Raw genomic sequence first — 12,710 nt, 5'->3', positions numbered from 1 at the left:
TGAAAAATTCATTGTCATACAGTTAAGATGAGCAGACTTTGGGTGCATCACTGGGTGCGTATTACACTCTGATACCTGCTTTTTTCTAATCAACTTGAAATTTATGAAATATTATTGCACAACAGTCTATCTGTGGATATAATGTTTTTTGCACTTAACCAAAGACAACACCTGCATCACTGGACTCACCGCCTCCCTGCCAGCTCTGCTCCAAGTCATTTTCTACAGTTCACCTCTTCAAAGCCCTCCAAAGCCCTCACACTGTAGCTTGAGAAAAATCCAAATTTCCCACCATGACCTTCAAGGCCCTCAGGTCTGGCTCCAGCCACCTCTCAGTTTTCTTCTGCCCCCGCCTTCATGCCTCTCTCCGCTCTCCCACTCTGGTCTCCTTTCTGAAATGGGCACACATGCCTGGGTTGCTCACCTCAGGACCTTGGCACATGCTCTTCCTCTGCCTGGGACTCTACAGAACTGTCTCTTTCCCACCTTTCAAGACTCTACTCAATTGTACCTCCTCAGAAAGGTCTGCTTCACCCGCCTCCCACTGCCCTGATTTTCCAGTGCTCGTCACCTCATCATCCTCTTTATTATCCCCCCAACACATGACCGTTTTCTAAACTTTATCATCCATTGGTTCACTTATCTACTGTCTTGTCTCCTTAGTGGGTCTACCTTAGTCATGGCTCCTCCCCTCATGAGTGACATAGAGTATGCCCTCAAATATTTGTTGAACAAAAATAAAGTCCTAGGACTCCCTAAATAGAGCTGATAAGGGAAGCCTGCTTTATTTAATTTACCTTTTTGGGGTCAAAGCAACTTAGGGACCAGCCTCCATCCTGAATCCCTCCTTTCCATCATCACCACCTTCTAAGTCATTCCTCACTCTCTGCTCATGACCCGTCCTTAGTTCCGGCCCTCACATCTTGACTTTTTGAAGTATTTACTCATTTTCTGTTTCCTATTCCACCCCGCAGGAGTTTCCCTCCACCACCCCACAGAGTGACCTTTCAAAAATGCAGCACTGACCCGCCCCACCCCAGGAAGAATTCTTCTCTGGTTTCTCATCACATCAGCATCAAGCCTGACCTTTCCAGCCTGGTTCTTAAGTCCCACCTTGGCCTGGACTTAATGCCCCATTAGCCCCATCACCCTCCCCGCTTAAACTGGTGTTTCCGCCATGCTAACGAACCCAGCCTAACCAACCCACCCTCAGCAGCATTTGCTGCAGCTTCACCCCTCCAAGTCTTTACCTGAATCTTCTGCCAGCCAGGACAGCCCTCCCTTCTCTCTACCTGGCACATTCCTTTGAAGGCTCTGCTTATATGGCCCCTGCCTGGTATGAGAAACTCCCCCACCTGCCTAAGATAAACCACGAACTCCTTTTCCTGTTTCCAGCACGCCCTGTGCTCCCCCACAGCAGTGCCTGGCTGCGTGATCTCCATGTTTTCACTTCTTGGACTCCTTACACTCGTGAAGACCGCACAAGGTAACTGAAATGCAGAATGTGCAAAAACAAAACAAAGCAACAACAAAAAAAGGCAGCCGACCGATGCATCCACTCCCTTAACCTCTCACCGGGCCCCAAGTGCTGGGGATAGAGAGGAATGAGATGCATGACTGAAAAGTAGGTCTCTACCTGCCTGTGCACCCCTCTGTGTGCTGTGTGCCCTCTGGTGCACCTTTGTTATGGTAGGGGTGTTCTGTGTGCATGGAGGGCAGGACTCCCTAATGGGGGGATCAAGCCAACTCGACTCCAAATCTAGACACATCTGGTAAATTCTGGAGGATGCACAGGGGGATGGAGAATTTGAGATCACTGATAGAGGGTTATGAAGCCTTATTTGGAAATAGGGTCTCTGCAGACAATCGAGTTAAAATGAGGTACTTAGTATAGACCCTATTCCTGTATGACTATCTCATTTTGAAAGGGGGGAATTCGGCTACAGACAGACATAGCCAGGGAGAATGACTTATGACCATGAAGGCAGAGGTCAAAAGCTGGGTAAGGCCTCTGCAAGTCAGGGCACACTAAGATAATACCAGGGTTTCTCCCCGGGGCCCCATTGGCTTTTAGGGGCAGATAAGCCTTTGCTGTTGAGAAACGTTCTGTGCATTGCAGGGTGTTTAGCATTACCTCTGACCTCTACCCACAAGATGCCAGTAGCAGCTCCCACTGCCTGCCCATCAAAAATATCTCCAGGTATTGCCAACTGTTTTTGGGAGCAAGATCACTCTTAATGACACCGCTGATCTACATCCATACCAAAGATTCTAACCTGGACAAAATCCAGTTGTCCAGAAAAGTGGCTCTAACTGCAGTCTATGATGGCACTTAAAAAAAGCATTGCTTGGGCCTCCCCTGGTGGCTCAGCAGTTGAGCGCTGGGCTGCGAGTCTGCCGGCAGCCTCTGCAGTGCCGGTTCATTCCCCAGCCACCGGCGGGGGTCCCACAAAAAAAAAAAAAAAAGCATTGCTTGGGCCTCCCTGGTGGCACAAGGGGTTAAGGCTCAACCTATGAAGCTGTCTGAAGACTTTGCAGCACAAGTTTGATCCCTGGCTGGCCAGAGAGCCACCCATATGGCACAGCAGACCTCTCCTGACTCGCCTGCTGCTCCCCTCAGCACTGTACTTCAGTCGATCTGCCTGTTCTGTTCCCCACTCTCTCTGGTGAATCCTCTCACCCCCCACACCTCTGGCCTGTACCCCAGCTCTTGTATGCACAAATAAATAAATCTTTAAACAAAATCATTGCTTATGACTATTATAAAAACTCACTGCTGTGTACACTTAATATCTGTGGACCTTACGAAGTTTAAATCATACTATTCTGTATCACTTAGAATAATATTCTGTATCATTTCCAGGGAGCTGATATTGTACTTCTTTTTTTAAAAAAAAAAATTTATTTTAAACTGATATGCATCTGCAAGTCAAGCAACGCCAAGATTTTCAGCAACCTCCACCCCAGATCCAGGTGGGGAAACTAGGTTCCCCCCCCCCCCACCGAGTCCTCCGCAGGAGTCAACAGTCATCACAGCAATGGTGAACTCCGAGCCTTCAGAGCTGTGCGGGAACACACCTGTTCTGTCAGAGCCTCCCAGCTTAGAGTATTTTGTTAGGGCACCCCCAGGAAACGAATACATCCTGTACATAGCAACAGGAAACCGTGAGGCGGGAGGCGGGGCAACGACTCCAGTTATGCTGGGGGATGTGCTGGGTATGAGGACGCAGCTGGGAACTAAGCTGACGGTCCTGCAGCCAGACCTCTGGCTGCGAGGGTGTGGGATGAGATAACACGCTTGCACTTCTGATGGCAGGAGACCGACAAGGTGGGGATTAATGTCATCCGGAGGCCTGGTGAAACCTGGGGTGGGGCAGACACCCAAAGGGTGGGGACCAGCAACACTGGACAGCTGGGATGCATGCCACAGCTCAGAGACCAGAGTGACCTGGGCAGAAGTTTCACTGATGGGAGAACTATGCAGTGAGAATCTGGAGACAGGCAGTGGGGTTCAGAGGTGGGACACCCCAGTGTGACTGGCAGAATGACCCCCCAAAGCTGTCCCTGTCCTAATCCTCAAGTCCCGTGAACGTGACGGCATATGGCAGAGACTTTGCAGATGTGACACAGTGAAAGGCCTCGAAATGGAGAGAACATCTGGATTATCCAGGTGGATGAGGTTCCCCTAAGAGGGAGTGGGAGGGCCAGGGCCAGGGGCGGTATGGTGAGGGCAGAGGAGGTCAGAGTCAGAGGGAGAACACTAGATGCTGCTCTACAGGTTCTGAAGATGGAGGAAGGAGCATGAGCTACAGAACGTGGATGACTTTCTAAAAGCTGGAAAAAGCAAGGAACAGACCCTCCCCTACATCTCTGAAGGATTGCAGCATTACCAACACCTTGATTTGAGTCCAATGACACCCATTTTTAGACTTCCGATCCCCAGCACATTGAGGTAACAAATTGCTTTTGCTTGTGATTTGTTCCAGCAGCCACAGGAGACCCACACCCCAGGGGACAAGTTGGGAGGCAGCTCAAGGGGACCTAACTCCTCATAGACACCCACTGGCAGGCAGCACAGAGACTGTGGATGCCCAGGCGCCAATAAACGTTTGCTGAATGACTATGTGAATAGATGACTCAGCAAACGGCCAGCACCCACAGCCACCACCATGCTCTTCTCCAAGCCCTGAGGCATGTTAAGGAAGTGCCCAGCTGGGCCTTGTTTGTTGGCTTCAGCCTCACAACACACCTAAGAGTCACTCACTATTGCCCCTTCTTCACAGTTGTGGAAACCATGGCTCAGAGAAGCCCTCTGACTGCTCGATGGTTCTGTGAAGGGGAGGCAGAGGCAGGGTTTGAACCAGGCAGGGGTTAGTCAGGAGCCTGCTTGCCATGCTCTAGAGGGCCCAGGGCCCCTAAGTCACACACATTCACTAAATAGGTGAATGGACCAGCAAAGGTGTCCACAGTCCTGTGGCTGACCTTCCCGGGGGCCTCCTCCAAGGAGCCGGCAGCCATTTCTAAGGAGGGTTGTTTCCCAGTCCTTAGCCCTGGCAGTCAGTGGTGGGGAGATGGGTCCACGTCCTAGACTGAGTCTCTCAATGGATCACTCTGGGATTAAAGATTTTGTTTCTTTCAAGGGGAAGTCTCCCCAGAGTGGTATCTGCAATGGTACCACAGGCAGATGTTATCCCATGATTGCCCTGCCTGTGAGGCCCTGCTCCACCAGCCCCCAGCAGGGGCTGGGCAGCTGCCACCTGCACACTCCTGTGATGAGGGGTTCATGAGCTCACTTGAGCTCCCTCTATGGACCTGTCCTCTGGTGCTGCACTGTCTCCTTGCATCCTTCAGTACCAGAATAGTCTCCCTTGACTTTCTCTCTTGCTGGAGGCAGCTCAGCAGAATAACACACGTGAGCACCTGTTTGCTTCTCTATACTCTGGTGGAGCCCCACACCGCGCTCCAGCCCAGGAGATGCTGTTGGCAAGCATCAGCGGTGGCCTCACTGCTGGCCACCTGGAGTCACCTTCCCTGGATTTAGGTGAGAGTGAATGAGTCACTTAAATGAATAGACTCTGGCAAAAGCAATGGTGTGTTGCCTTTGTGACTAGGTTACAAAAGACTTCCATCTTAATCTTGGGCTCTCTGGACAACTGTGACGCTGACTTGCATGTTTCCATACAGCCAGTGACCTCGGGAGAGAGGACCACGTGGCAGGAGGTGAGGTGGTCTCTGACCAGAGGACCGTCCCCATGGCAGGAGGTGAGGTGGTCTCTGACCACGCGCTGGTAAGAGACTGAGGGTCTTGCATTCAACAGCCACCAGGAGCTGAATCTTGCCTATGGTCCTCAGGGCGGCAAATCCTTTCCTAGTTGAGCCTTGAGATGCCAACAGTCCTGAGGGTCACCTAGATGGTATCTGTGGGAGACCTCGTGACAGAGGACCCAGGGGTTGCACCCAGATTCCTGACCCACAGAACTGGGGACGAGGTTAGGAGGATGGCTCCTGGAAGCCATTCGCTGGGGACTCTCTGAGTCACCAACTTCCTGGGACCCTGGACCAGATCTGTCAAGTTCCAATATTGTTTTGAACTTCGGTGTAATTTGTTAAGCAGCCACTGATGACTGATACAAAGCCCCACCCCAGGCAGCTCCTCTCCACGCAAGGGCCTCATTTCACAGGACACCTTCTCGGCCAGCAGCCACTCTGGCCTGCTGAAGTCCCCTGACACGCCAGGCACAGTCCCCTCTTAGGACCTCTGGGCGGGCTGTGCCAGCTGCCTGAAATGCCCTCCTGGCAGAACCCCTCACGGTCCAGGCTCAGCTCAAATATCATCTCTCCCAAGAGCACTTTGTCTGAAGTCACCCTGGCCCTCCGCGCCCCCAGCTCTGTTTTCCTTTGGACAGCTTTTACGCTCTTGAGTTTCTGCCTGCGTGAGCAGTGGGGCTGGGAGCACACTGCTGCTGTGAGTCTTTCAAGCTTGGCACAAGCATGGCCCAAAGCAGGCACCCAGTAAATATTTGCTGAATGAGTGAGCAAGTGAATCTGGGGTCAAGCAGACGTAACAACTTGATGTTTTGTGCTGGAAAACAAAGAGGGGGCAGGAACTGGCACCACATGTAGCCCCAAATATCCGGCACCAACACCCTGCCCAACGCTGGCTGGCTGGCCGGCTCTGCAGGTGTTGGCCTGTACTTCCTCCATCCTCCAGAGGCCCTGAGTCCCTCAGCTGTTGCCAGGAGACCTCCCTCCACTGCCCCATTGTTCTGGCAACCTTCATGCCCTACTGGTCTTCATGGTCTCCCCACCACAACTGTGGGTGCCAGCGGCACACCCTATCCACTGTTAATCCCAAGTGTCCACAGAGGTGGCTTGAAAGGGCTGTGAGGAAATGCTGAAGTGGGGCCAGACAAAGAGTTCAGGCCAAGGTGCTCTGGAAATGCACAAAGAACACCTTGTGTTCCAGGAGTTGGTGACTTGGGGGGTCCCCAGCAAACTGATTAAAGGAACTTCCTCCTAATGCTTCCCCAGCACTGTGCTACGTGCCCCCGCGTGTTATCCCCGGTATTAAATACTCAGGTCGATCCAAGGAGAGGCTGCTCTCTCCTCGCCATGCTTTACCGGGTGGGATGCCTGGGATGTCTGCATCGAGCAAGGAGCAGAGGGCTGGACTCCAAACCCAGAAAATCCAAGATCAAAGACCAGCAAGAAGAACCACAGGACTCTTGCCCTGAGCTCATAGGATGGCGCTGAGAGGCAGTGATGAGCAAGGCCTGAGGGAGAGATGTGCCCCTCTGAGCAGAGGCCAGGAACCTTCTGGCACGATCACAACGCAACTTAAAATCTAGTGCAATGTAAAATTTCCCAGTGCTCACACACAACAAAAGCAAAAAGAATAAGCGAAAAACAAGCTGAATCATGCATCTCAGTGCTGGACAAAGTTTAGGCCGTAGTAAGGTCTGTGGGTACGTGGCCTCTGCTGAATGTTCCTCTTTGCTTGGTGTGATTTTTGGCTTGTTTCCCACCCCCATCCCCATCCCTGCAAACGTGTAAAAACCATTCTGAGTTGAGGTCTACCCATCAGAGGCCAGGCCAATGTGCCCCTCTCCTCCAGATGACCCATGTATCATGGCAACTTGTTTGAAGTTTGCCTTCACTCACTGACTGTGAAAGCCTGGATGGACCTGACCGTGGCAACATTTGACCCCCAGCATCAGGCAAACCAATGAGCGCAGAACCAAAGACAATAAATCACTTAAACAAGTAATGAAATGTCCACTTGGAAGATTAAATAACAAGGACTTACTGCTATTTCTGGTCCTGGAGTGGGAATCTGACTGTGGCCTCAGTGCTGAGCGTGGAGGGTCCTGCTGGGCAGTGGGCGATGGCCACAGGGGGGCCCCGGGGCCTCCAGAGTCCCATCCCTGGTCTCTGCTGCTGGGCCTCTGCGTGCCCTGAGGCCCCTCTGACTTCACAGGCGGCCCTGAGGACACTGCTGCCCTTCGCGGCATCTTTCTATTGTTCAACCACCTCCTGACATCCTCTGAAGAATTGCTCAAGTTCCTGAGGCTGGGAGGTGAGGAAGTCCCTGAGGGCTTCCCAGGGGAGAAGGGCACCCCTGGGCACAGCCCCGTTGCAGAAGGCTGAGCAGCGGGCACATGGTGATCGCCCACAATTCCTGTGGTTGCATGCAGGCTGAGCAGCGCGCTGGTGTCCAGGTGAGAAATCGCCCCTGGAGGGAAGAGAGAAAGGAGCAAGGACCAGTGTTAGCTCTTCAGTAATTCAGAAAAATCAACAGCACCAATGGAGTGAGAAGAGGCATTCCTCTATACACAAGCCCTGAACAGTAAATACCCGCAATGACACGATCCTGGCAAACGAACAGCCGCGGTTGTCCTCCAGCAACCCCGTTCTGGAAACTGCACTAATTGGCATGAAAACAGTACAACTACCGTCTGTCACATCACCAGAATTTGCCTGGCACCAGCCAAGCCTCCCCACCCTCCTGACAGCTCGGTCAGTGCTGGAAATAGAACAATTGAGCTACTTAGACTTGAACACACATTGAAACCACTTTTTGAAATGCAGATTCTCACACAGTAGTTCCCCTGAGATGTTAATATTTTGACAGGACAAGCTCAGGCTGTGGGGGGCTGCCATGCTCTCCAGGGGCTGTTTAGAGCAGAGTCTGTGGCCCCTCCTCAGCAGAGGCCAGAGCATCTTCCACCTTCCCAGTATGATAACCTCAGATATCTCCAGACATTGCCAAATATCTCTTGGGGGTCAAATCTAGTTTAGAGTCACTGAATACCAGTGGGCCCCCCAATGAGGGGCACCAGCTGCCTTCTAATGATCGCGTTTATCCCAAAATCATATTTATACTACTTAGAGCAAGGGCATTTGGGGGGGGGGTCAAGGATCCATTTGAGAATTTGATGAAATCTATTAATTTTCTGGGGTTGAGGGCGAGAGTCTAAGATCCCAAATCCACTTCATAAATTTTCGGGATGATTACTGATGCTCTGAGCTCACTTATGCCCCTCTGGGGAATTTATGAGCCTCAGCCTAAAAGCCCTTAATCCTCTATTTTTTCATTACTATAATATAATAGACACATATAGCTCCCTGTGCACAGTAAAGAGTAAGCTAAAACTTAAATCATGTAGTGCAACCAGATTTTATTGAGATAGTCAGGGTTGTTTTTTTGTTTACTTGGGTTTCTTTTTACAAAGCAATACCTAACAGTAATGATGTTAACAAGCAAAAGTAAACAATTCCTTACTCTTAAATATACGCACTTTCACCCCACTCAGACTCTGCACTTTTCCCTCAGATCCCCTCCCCTGGTGTTCACAGCTCTCCGAATGCACAGGCACAAACAGGCAGCATCAGGAACTCACCCCCAAATACTGAATATTCTTCAGGCAAACAGTGTCACTCACCCCACTCACCTGTCCACAGGTTTAACCACAAAGACACAAAGAAATGTGTTGTCAACACCCCAATTTATGGACATACACACACACCCTTAACCACCTGCAGATACATCTAGATCTTAGTGAGGAAACATACACAGAGACTAGAGGTCTAGCAGACATGTAGGGAATGTTCCGACACATCTCAAGCCCCACCCAGCAACTCTTTCATTCACTCGCTTACTCTTAGAGTCATTTATTCAACACCTATCGAGTGCAACTGTGTTAGGCACTGTTTTAAACAGTGAACAAAACAGAGTCCGGTCTTGGGAGGCATATAAAGAACCTGAAATATCTTGTAGCAGGAGGTAACAGAGATATGTTAATGGGACAGAGAAGCCAAGCCAGAAAGGGCCCCCGCTGGCCAAGGATTATTTAATCATCTTTACAAACCCAGATAGTAACCAAAGATACTTAGCCAATGCAGTAAGAATCAAGAGTTTATGCTGATATAAGTAAACAATGGATAAATAACTAAATGAGGGAGAAAAGCAAGTTTTCCTTATAGTAGAAAGCCAAGTAATAAATGAAGGAATGATAGAGCTAGAAAGTCAACATATTTCAACCATCACAGGGTTAATTAATTGAACAGGAATCATCGATCGATGCTGGGATGATTAATTGTATGCGTCAATGTCACTGATATATTGGGTGCCTAGATATTTAGTCAAACATTATTCTGGGTGATTCTAAGCAGGTGTTTTTGGATGACAATAACATTTGAATCCGTAGGCTAAGTAGATTGTGGGTGGGCTGTGTCCGATCAGTTGAAGACCTAAATAGAACAAAAAGGCTGATTCTCCCCCAAGTGAGATAATTCATGCAGCCTCACTGTCTGAACTGCGACATTCACTGTTTCCTGCCTTCAGAATCAAACTAAAACCTTGGCTCTTCTGGGTCTTCCTGTTAGAAGGACACTATCAGCTTTCTTGGACCCCCCAGCTTCCTAACTCATCCTACAAATCTTGGGACTTGCCAGCTTTAATAATTGCATGAGGACTTTTGGGTTCCCAGGCCCCGATTTTCAATATGTGTATCAGGTATTCCCAGCAACAAGCAATGCTCGGGACACCAGAGCGCTGTCCTGTAAAGCACCCCAACTCGGTGTGGACACAAACTGACAGTGTCGGATTCCATAGGTCAAGAGCTCAGCTCTACAAAATATATCTCCCACGCCCTGAAGCACTTTTCAGGTTCAATTACTTTGCTATAGCAACTCACAGAACTCAGAGAAACATTTTACTTACTGTATTACCAGTTTCCTCTGAAAGGATGTGGCCCAGGAGTGGCCTGATGGAAGAAGTATGCAGGTAGGGTCCTTTCCGGGGGTGCTACTCTCCAGCACCTCCATGTGGGCCCCAACTAGAAGCTTTTCTACCTTTTGGCATTTGGGGGTTCTCAGAGGCTGAGAACCACAGGTACCGCTGATTAAGCCTCTGGCCATTGGCAATGAAGCCACCTCTAGTTCCTCTCAGCTGAACTGCAAACCTGCCCACAGATTTAACCTCCCCTGAGATGAGGGGTGGGATCAAAAGCTGCAACCCTTCAATTTCAGGTTGGTTCTCCTAGCAACCAGCCTAGGAACTTTCCAAAAGTTGCCTTGTTATTATCACAAAAGACATCTTTTACCCCCCACCCCCAATACTTAGGAAATTCAGTGGCATTTAACTGTGCCAGTAATTGGGATGAAGACCAAATATACATTTCTTATTATAAACCACAATAGCACAATGAGCCAATTTCTCTCCAAATAGATGAAAATGGAGATACAGAAACAACAGATATGGATATATATGTAAATAAAGAATATGTATCAATATGGAGATATGCAGATCAACATCTTAGTTCTCTTTTTCTGGAAAACACTGACTAATGCAGAAATGAAGACCAGTGAGTAAAGGTTTAATGAGGTACAGAACATTTACATGTCTCAAAGAATTTTCATTTACATGTAAGTCACATTTATAGATCTCAAAGAATGTCCCCATGAATAACATTCATTACAAGGAAGAAAACAGTACATTTGCTGTGGAAAAATCTGGCGGACGTCATCTTAATAGCAGGTGGTCCTAGTTAACATCAACAGTAATGGAGTAAATCCATAATAATATAATATTATTATATATAAGTACATGTGGGGCCTCCCTGGTGGTGCAGGCAGTTGAGTGCCTCATTGTGAAGCTGTCCGCAGCCTCTGCAGTGCAGGTTTGATCCCGGCCGGCCAGCGAGAATCCCACATGGCGCGGCAGACCTCTCTTGTCTCCCCTCTGCTCCCCTTGTTATAGGACAGGGAGAGGGGTAGCCCAAGCCCCGCAAACCTGCCTATTCTAAATGGGTTCTGCCATCCGCCGCATCAACACAAAACATATGACACTTTAATGGGAAGGAACTTTAATAAAACTAGGAAACAATACAGGTAAGGCAAAGAGTCTAGTTTCTAAATGAAGCACCCAAAGTTACCCATCCCCTCGTGGGTAAAACTCCATCCATATGGGGTCGGCCCAGAGCAAGGCCCCAAAGCCTGCCACAAGTCTAAAACATCTTCCAGTGGGGACCCACAGAAAAGGGTCACAAACAACCGGACAAGCCCGGAAGGAAAAGAGCAAAATCAACATCCAGATAAAAGCTGCCATTGTCACCTCCCCACGGGTCTCACCCACATCTGTGTCACCCAGTCCACGACCAAAAGACAAGCGCAGTTCTCCAGGTCTCCTGGCTCCATCCTGCTTCCTTCCTCAGTCTCTTCGCAGCTTCCTCTCTCCCTGCTCAGCTCCACCCTTCCTTGGGTGGGGCAGGGAAGCTGGAACCTCCCCCTTTCCTGGGGACCACCCTGTTACACCCTCAGTAATGGATTTCAGTGGATCTGCCTGTTCTGCTCCCCACTCTGTCTCTGGAGAGTCCTCTCACCCCCCACCTCTGGCCTGCACCCCAGTTCATGCATATATTAAATTCTCCTTTCTGGCTGCACTCTGGGGCTTAATGCCCTGATAACTACAGCAAAAATATAAATAACTAAAAGCATAAAATAATTATTAGCATAAAATAAATAATAGTAATATTAATAGTATATATTAATTAATGTTATATTACATTATATAATTAATATGTGGTATCCAAAATTATATATAATACATAATAATAAATATAATTATCTGAATGCTTAGTAATGATATATAATTAGATGTAATAATATAACCATATAATATACTGAGATATAGAATACCATTATAAGAGTGTATAATAATGTTAACAAAATGTAACTAATATGAATAATATAGAAAATTTATTATTATGCATTACTATGTAAATATTAAGTGCTTATTTTAATGTTAATAAGTACCGTGTGTCAGGCACTGTTTTTAGTGCACTACGTCTATGAAGTATGGGATTATCCCAAGAGTCCTTTGATGTCAATACTGTTGTTAAGTCAACCCATTTCACAGATGAAGACATCAAGGTAGGGAGATGTGGAGTCACCTGCTGGTCACTGGGGTGCGGCAGAACCCCAGAGGTCTCACTGTAGAGCGGTGCTGTCCACTGGCCCGCTGGGCACCCCGCCGCAGTGGGTCCACTGACCCTGCACAGCCGCTGAGCACTGGAGATGTGGCCACTGTGACCAAAGAACTAATTTTGATGTTGTCTTCGCACCATCTCTGCCCTGGCGAGCAGCAGCCCTCCTGGTCCCGGGACGGTGCAGGCCTCCAACAGACCTGTCCCTCTGGGGCAACCTCCTAC

The sequence above is a fragment of the Talpa occidentalis genome, unplaced genomic scaffold, assembly GCF_014898055.3.
Source record: "Talpa occidentalis isolate TD23 unplaced genomic scaffold, MPIMG_talOcc4v2.1 talOcc4.12, whole genome shotgun sequence".
NCBI lineage: Eukaryota > Metazoa > Chordata > Mammalia > Eulipotyphla > Talpidae > Talpa > Talpa occidentalis.
This window is presented reverse-complemented; position numbering follows the sequence as displayed.